The sequence below is a fragment of the Mustela nivalis genome (assembly GCF_964662115.1).
Source record: "Mustela nivalis genome assembly, chromosome: 9".
NCBI lineage: Eukaryota > Metazoa > Chordata > Mammalia > Carnivora > Mustelidae > Mustela > Mustela nivalis.
Genome location: NC_139028.1, coordinates 79,568,995 through 79,577,523, shown reverse-complemented (window position 1 = coordinate 79,577,523; position 8,529 = coordinate 79,568,995).

Here is an 8,529-nt window from a genome sequence, read left to right as displayed (position 1 = left end):
CTCTTCTCTGAGTTAAAGGTGTCTGGTTCGTTGAGCTGTTCCTCTCATGGCATGTTTTTAAGATTCTCTATTGTCCCTGAAACATGATCTTTATGTTCAGTATTTCTTCTCAGTCTCCAGAATACAAAATATTTAATTTTCAACTATCATAGGATCTACAAAGAAAACATTTTTATTGAAAACGGCCCCAAGATTTCTGCCTTCACACATTCAACAGAGAATGTATAATGCAATCTTTCTTTGAAGACTGAAAATATCACAGGGTCTCATGCTCATCAAGTTCTATGGTCCCACTCAATGGCCTCTATACCCTCTCACAGTTCTTGGAGCACTTTCAAATTCTAGTGTTTGGGGACAGCCTGGTAGAAGGAATTCATAGACTTAAAATATCACCAAACGAGTCAACAATAACTACAACACAACCACGAGTACCATATCTCAGCATCTATAAAAGGATCCACATCTATAAAAAGATCCACAGTTGTCACCTTCTTGGCCCCCTCCAGCAATATGTCATTCTGTGACTAGAGATCCTTATTGCCCTGACCACATTCTCGCAAATACTCATGAGGCCAAGTCCTCCCATCCTCCAGGAAATAGGAGGCATTTCTTAGGTTCCAGCAAATCTGAGGAAATTGTTCCTCACTTACAAGGCATTTCACCCTCTCCTTTCAGGGGACAGACATTGCTACAACAGTATGTATAGTCAGTGAGAAAAGCATTCTATCTCCTGTGGGTTTATCACACATTAGATGAAATCTTTTGGTCAATGACCTCAGATGTGACAAAAACTGGTTTAGGAAATTGGGTTGAAGTCAGCCAATCCCAGACATCCCCTCAATGGATATTTGAAACACATATGGCAAGTTTTATCTCAAATTTGACCACAGATGATTTTTCCAAATTCTGTCTCTATTCATTCCTAAGTCAAGGAAATAGAAGTAAAACAAAGCCTACTTCTATAGCCTAGAAAGAAATTTCTGGTTGAATGGTATTTCTGCTAAAACAGTTTAAAAGTAGAATTTTGTTTAAGTGTGTCTGTGAAGAATGAGAAGAACAGCTCTGTGAAAGATACTGATGAGAGAATGAGAAGACAAACCAGAGACGGGGAGAAAATACTTGAAAAAGACATCTGATAAAGGACTGTTTATCTGGTCCTGATAAAGGACTGTTTATTATCCAAAATATACAAATAAATCATCAAATAATAGGAAAACAAGTCTTTCAATTAATATTGTTAGATGCTCAAAAGAAATGAGCTATCAAGCTATGAAAAGAAATGGAGGAAACCTGACTGCATCTTACTAAGTGAAAGAAGCTAATCATGAAAGGCTACAAACTGTCAGATTCTAATGATACGACTTTCCAGGAAAAGCAAAACTATGAAGACAATAAGGTGGTGCCTGTGTGGTTCAGTCAGTTAAGCATCCAGCTTTGACTCAGTGCATCTTAGGGTTCTGGGATCAAGGCAAGCGTTGGGCTCACCCCACTCCGTGGGAAGTCTGCTTGTTCCTCTGCTCCTTCCCCTACTCATGTTCTCTCTCTCTCTCTCTCAAATAAATGAATAAAATATTTTTAAAAATCACACAACTACGAAGACAATAAAAAGATCAGTGGTTTCCAGAGGTTAAGGGGCAAGGGAGGATGAACAGACAGAGCACAGAGAATTTTTAGTACATTGACCCTATTTTGTATGACCCTTTGATGGTGGATACATTTGTCAAAGTTCAGAGAATGTAAAACACCAACAGTGAGCCCTAATGTAAACTATGGAATCTGGATGATAATGATGTGTCAGTGTAGGTTCGATTGCAACAAAGGTACCCCTCTGGTGCAGGATACTGATACTGGGGCGGGGGGGGGGGTGCACCTGTAGGGGCAGGGAACTCTCTCCACCTTCTGCTCATTTTGCTGTAAACCTAAAATTGATTTTGAAAAAATAAAGCTTATTTTTAAAAATGGGTAGAACAGCATTTCAGAAAATAGGGGGCTTTTCAGGTGATGCCAAAGGAAATTGTCATAGTCTCTAGCAGGAGTCGGTGACATAGCCAGACTCACCATCCTGAAGACTTCCACTCCTCTCTGTACCTGTGATATATTAAGGAATGCCTTCCCTAAAAACCTGAGTTTAAAACTCAACATCCAAGTACCTTCTCCTCCCTTTGCAAACCATCTCCATATATGACTTGACCACTTTATTCCCTCCCTCATATTTATGAACCCAAGATTAGATCAACTCATCTTTCTGAGGTCTTTTGCCCGATGTATGGTCTTTCAAATTTAAAGGGGCAGAACCCTGATGCTTTAGCAGTAAGGAGTTTTTTATTTATTGTTTTTGCTTTGATTTTTTTTTAATTTTTTAAACATTTATTTATTTATTTGAGAGAGAGTGTGTGAGTGGGGGGAGGGACAGAGGGAGAGGATCTTCAAGCCAACACCCTGATGAGTGTGGAGACTGAGATCATGATCTGACTTGAAATCAAGAGTTGGATGCTCGACAGAATGAGGCACCTAGGTGCCCCGATTTTGAATTATTTCTAATATCCAATTTTCATGTAATGGGGCCATAGTCAAGTAAGAGTGTTTTTATGACACTATAGAATACCTCCTCTTAATGCTAAGGGACCATCACACTCAAAGGGAAATAAAGACTTGGTTTTCCTAACTAGAAAATAAGCATCATCAAATTTTAGAATTAGAAGACATCTTGAAAGTCATCTTGTTCAGCATGAACATTTTACAGATAAAGAAATCAGAAAGAGGTACTGACCTGTCAAAGGGCACACAGCAGTTAATAGCAGAGCTGAGACTAGAAAGACACCCGTATCTATCCTTTCCACCCCGTTGCTATTTCCACTTTAGGCACGGCATGAACATTTTGGGGCAGTCAATAAAAAGCTTCCAACGACTCTAAAAATGCCTCCAATCCTTATTTTTAAATTTTAGATGGAGTGGACATAAGGGGAAATAAGTAATTTCTTCTTGCTGAATTTGTGCTTTCTCTTTTGCTGCTTGTTCAGATCTGATAGAAATGTAGCCCTCGTGAGATCTCTCAAAACCGCTCAGTTATATAAATAAATTCAACCCAAAATTTTCAAATGGCTACTGGGTGCCAACACCAAGGACACAAAAATAAATAAGACACTCTCTGTTGCCTTCAGGAGTCCACCAGCTAATGAGCCAAAAGGACACGTGAACCACCAGCCAAAGTTTCTTGTAATGAGAAGCGTGAAGTGTTTGGGGGGCCTGGCACAGAGAGGGGCACATCCCTCCTGGAAAAGGGTGGGTGTGGAGGCCTGCACTCAAGAGACAGCATCTGACCTGCTTACAGAAGGATAAGGAAGATTCCCCCCAGAGGGGGCAGGTTAAGGAGGCGGAGGACATTCCAGGCAGAGGACAGAACATGAGCAAAGCAGAGAGGCATGAAAGTGCTGGCTATTTTTAAAGAACAGTGATTAGATTGGAGAGGCTGGAAGATAGGATAAATGAAAGTGGGGTGGTGGGAGAAAAAGGTGGAAAGTTAATTGGGGCAAGATGAAGAAACTTGAATGCCATGTCAAAATTGTTCAACCTGATCTTATAGTGACGGGATGCTAAGGCCAGTCTTCAGGCTCAAGGTGCCATCATCAGATGCAGTAGCAGTGGGAGAGATGGAGATGAGGAGGAGAAGTCTACATGGTTGGAGGCGCCTGAAAAAGTCTAGGCAGGACCTCTGAACCTGGGCAATAAGAGGGGCAGGGATAAGAAGAAGGGCTGGATTCAAAGGCATCGTTACAATATCTGTTGTTGACACAGGTGAACAGTCATCGACTCTGCTCAATCCGTGGAAGTCATCTCCTGACAAGACCATCCTACCGATCCACTTCTGAACCTCTGTGAGATGATTCTCGAATTTGTCCATTTGCAGGAGCTTGTACTGCTTCCGGCTTTGTACTGGCAGAGTAGCAAATGTAGGAACAGCAGCTACCGACCCCGAGGGACCACTGAGACAAAGCCCGACTGATCTCTCAGAGCAGGGGGAAGCGGAGGAGCTGGGACTTGGGCTCTGGAAGTCCTCAGACCTACAGGGTTGTCTCTTCCAACAATACACAGCCAACCAGATTAGTTAAAATTTCCCTCAGAGCATAGGCTCTAGATTAGAGAACATGGTTTAGGTCCTGACTTTGCCATATTACCATCCATGTGACCTAACCCTTCAAGCTGGGTTCTTCATCTGGAAAGTGGGATGATAATACCTATGTCCTCCCACTGCTCGCGAGAGAGACAGAAACAGAGAGAGAGAGAGAGAGAGAGAGAGAGAGAGGAAAGAGATCGCTCCCAAGAGAATCAAACACATGGTAGTGCTTTTAAGCTGAAAAGCATTATGTGGGGAACAGTTACTACTATAATCAGCAAGTGATAAATGGTTATAAAAACCAGAAGACCAATAAAAAAAAAATCTGGGTGATACAAGTAAATCAAATATTTGTTTCACTACATCTCACTTCATTTCAGTGAAGATGATAATATTTTTTTTTTCCTCTCTTGGGAAAAAAAAGGCACCATTTTGACATGCTCAAGTGTTGCTTTGTGCATTTCTTTGCCTTTCATGGATGGGACACATGGCCAGGAGGAGCTTTTGAATGGTAGTTTAAAATTAATTCTCTTTGAAATAAGAACCAATGACAAATGTCAGACCACTGGTGCATAGAAATAGTGAAAAGCCCTAGTTACTCCAAGAATGTGGCTGACATTGAATACATTATGGTCCAATTATGTTTCTTTTCAGAGTAGTTTGGATGAAGCAGATGAAAGTGGAGACTCCGAGGCCTGTAATTTCTTTCACAGTATATTTTCTCTTTGTGTGGCATGATTCAGAGCAGGGGCTTCTGAAGTGGAAGGCAGGCCTGGGAACATGCAAAATAATACTGGAATATAAGAAAAAGAATCAGGGCTTTTATTACATTAATTATTATCTTTTTTAGTGTGTACTCTGAGATATGTTTCATAAGTACACATTATTACAGTAATGTAGTTAATAATTTATAAATACACACATGTGCACACATATGCATATTTACTTATGAGCGTGTGTATATGCATGTGTGTGTTGCTCAAACTTGTTTACTGAGGGACCGAGAGCAAACAAATTTGGCAATCACTATTGTAGAAGGGTTTTGGAGTTAGATCTGGGTTTGAATTTCTTAGTGATCTGTATTTCTTAGTGATCTATATTTCCCCATGACTTACCAGCTTTTAGTATTCTAGAGCAAAGAAGAGCAGGAAACAGTAGATTCTAGTCCTGACATTGCCATTGACTCATTGTTGACCCAACTGTGCAGCTTTGGAGGAGTCACTGAGCTTTCATGAGCTGCATTTACTTCATTCCTCACTCAGACAATGGGTATAATAATACCTTCTTTACAAAGCTTTTTTATTTTATTTTATTTATTTATTTGACAGAGAGAGAGATCACAAGTAGGCAGAGAGGCAGGCAAAGAGAGAGGAAGGGAAGCAGCCTCCCTTCTGAGCAGAGAGCCCAATGCAGGGACTCGATTCCAGGACCCTGAGATCATGACCTGAACTAAAGGCAGAGGTTTAAGACACTGAGCCACGCAGGCGCCCCTCTTTACAAAGTTGTTGAGAGGATTAAATAGAATAATGTTTATTCTGATTTGGGGTATAAAGGTAGTGGTTTAAGGCATGTGTTTGATATTGTCCCCATTGTCCCACCTCACTCTTGCCCGGTTGTCTTCATGTCCTAGATTTCACGAGGGTTACTCATCTATGGCTATTCTGGGGGAACAAGGGGGTGGGGACAGCAGGTCTTAGTCCTAATATTACTACTGAGTTAACATTCAGGAAGTATTGACCGAGCGCCCTGGTACCTGTCCAACACATGCTTAATATTATCTATTCTTCGCAGAATGCAAGAGAAATGTGCTTCATTTTTCAGATGAAGAAACTGCAGAGCACTGCTATCCAGTCGAACTTCAACAATGATGGAAACATGTTATATCTATGCCACATATGGGTATTGAGCATTTGAAACATGGATACTGTGACTGAGGAACTCAACTGCTAATTTCATCTTAATTAATTTCAATTTAGGGGTACCTGTGTGGCTCAGTCAGTTAAGTATCTACCTTTGGCTTAGGTCATGATCCCAGGGTCCTGGGATTGAGCCTCATGTCCAGCTTCCTGCTCGGCAGGAGTCTGCTTCTCCCTCTCACTCTCCCCCCCAACCCCACTCAAGCTCTCTCTCAAATAAATAAATTTTTAAAAATCTTTTTAAAAATTAAAAATAATTTCAATTTAAATAGCCCCATGTGACTAGGGCTACTATATTGTACAGTACAACTCTAGAGGTTGCTGAATTAGCATTGAAGCATAAGGATGAATTATGTCTCCAAATTCCTATGTTGAAGTCCTAACCTCCAGTACTTCACACTATGACTATATTTGAAGGTAGAGCATTTAAAAATAAAATGAGATTGTATGAGTGTGCCCTTGTCAAATATGATTTGTGTCCTTATACATAGAGGAGATTGGGACACAGACACACATGGGGGGAGACCATGGATGCATGTGGAGAAGATAACCATCTACAACCCAAAAGGAGAGATCTCAGAAGAAAGCAACCCTGCTAACACCTTGATCTTGGACTTCAAGTCTCCAGAACTGTGAAAAAATAAATATCTGTTGTTGAAGCCACCCAGTGTAGAGTATTTCTTAAAGTAGTTCTAGCAATCTAATACAAAGGGCTTTTAAATTAGGTGAGAATTTACTTAATTTACAACAGATTTCCTCAATGAATTAATCAAGAATGCATTCTATCACACATATACTCATAGAATTAAAAATGGAGGATACAAAAAAACATGCAAGAAACAGTAGTTGAATGAAGAAAGCAGCAATATTTATAACTAGGTTTAAACAACTACTGATGCATAATGAACAAAACTAATTACAACCTGGAAGTAAAATCCCAAATGATTTACACACGGGATGTGGTAGGCAGATATGTAAACACAAGACCCATGTGAAGGGAGAGGGCAAGGTGGTGATAGTGAACGTGTGATGAGGTTCTTATAAGTTTCTCATCTCATTGGAAAAAAGCAGAATAGAGCCAGAAATAAAAGTAACATTATAGAAATAAAACATAAAAGAAGATTAAGGGGATAAGTCCATATATATATATATATATATATATATATATATATTCTCCAAAAATCACAATAAATGTGAATGGGCTAAAATCTCCTTTTAAAAGATGACTCAAATTAGGTAAAACTAAAAATACTGTTAGTCATTCACTCGGTGGGGAGGGGAAAAGTAGGATTGTGGGAGGACACTTTTACATTTTATCTTAAATACAAACTTCTTGTTTAGTCTTTCACAATAAACATGCATTCCTGTGTTATTTATGTAACTAAAAATATTTTATTTAAGGGTCAGAATCATTAACCTCGATCCCAGATTTTCTGGCTTTGGAAATAATTTGACTATATATATTGCATTTCACTGTGAACAGACAGATCCCTCCTTTGGCCCTTAATATCTGTATCTATAAAATGAAAATGGTGGGCCACACTTGTGACTTTTAAATTTTGCCCAAACAAGTATTTTATTTGTATGTATGTATTACGTATTTTAGATTTTATTTTTAAATAATCTCTGCACCCAACATGGGGCTCGATCTCACAACCCCAAGATCACTGTAATCACAGTAATCAAGATTACTGATTGAGCCAACCAGGCATCCACAAAGAAGTATTTTATTTATTTTTTTAAGACTTATTTATTCACTTGAGAGAGAAAGACAGAGTGAGCGGGGGAAGGAGCAGAGGGAGAGGGAAACAAGCAAACTCTCTGCAAAACCGGGAGCCCATAATGGGGCTCAATCCCAGGACCCCAACATTATGACCTGAGCTGAAATCAAGAATCAGTTGCCCAACCAACTGAACCACCCAGGCACCCCACCAAAGAAGTATTTTAGAAGCCTTAGGGGATTCAGGGAAAAGTTATGTGAGTGAGACTTTAAGACCACCTACTTATTTCAAGCAAAGAAGTTCCTTTATCTGCTTTATATATTGATGTTCCATTTAAGATTATCTATAGAAAAAGTATTATTATTCTTAAAAACCTGCAAATGTTTGTAAGCTGCTATCTTAGAAGACTTCTAAAATTTCTTCTAACTTTAACATTTTGGAGTACTTGCCCTTTCCCCATTTCTATGATGAATACTTCTACCTATAAATGTAGATCAAGGACATCTCATATGGGGTTGTGCTGTGTCCATATTTACAAAATTACCCCAAACTTCCTTATGGGGAAATATTCAATCACACAACCAACTGCTTTGTGAGCATGTAACCAAAGGGCTAATATGGCCGTTTCGGAGGGCTGGATTTCACATACCTCTTGGTTGGATACTACCTACACCTAACCTCAACGTCCAGGTTAATGCTAGAGTATCAAGTACCTTTGCCTGAGAGGTGGATGGCCTGGATTTCAATCTGGACCCCGCCAACCTGCCTAGAACCTGGC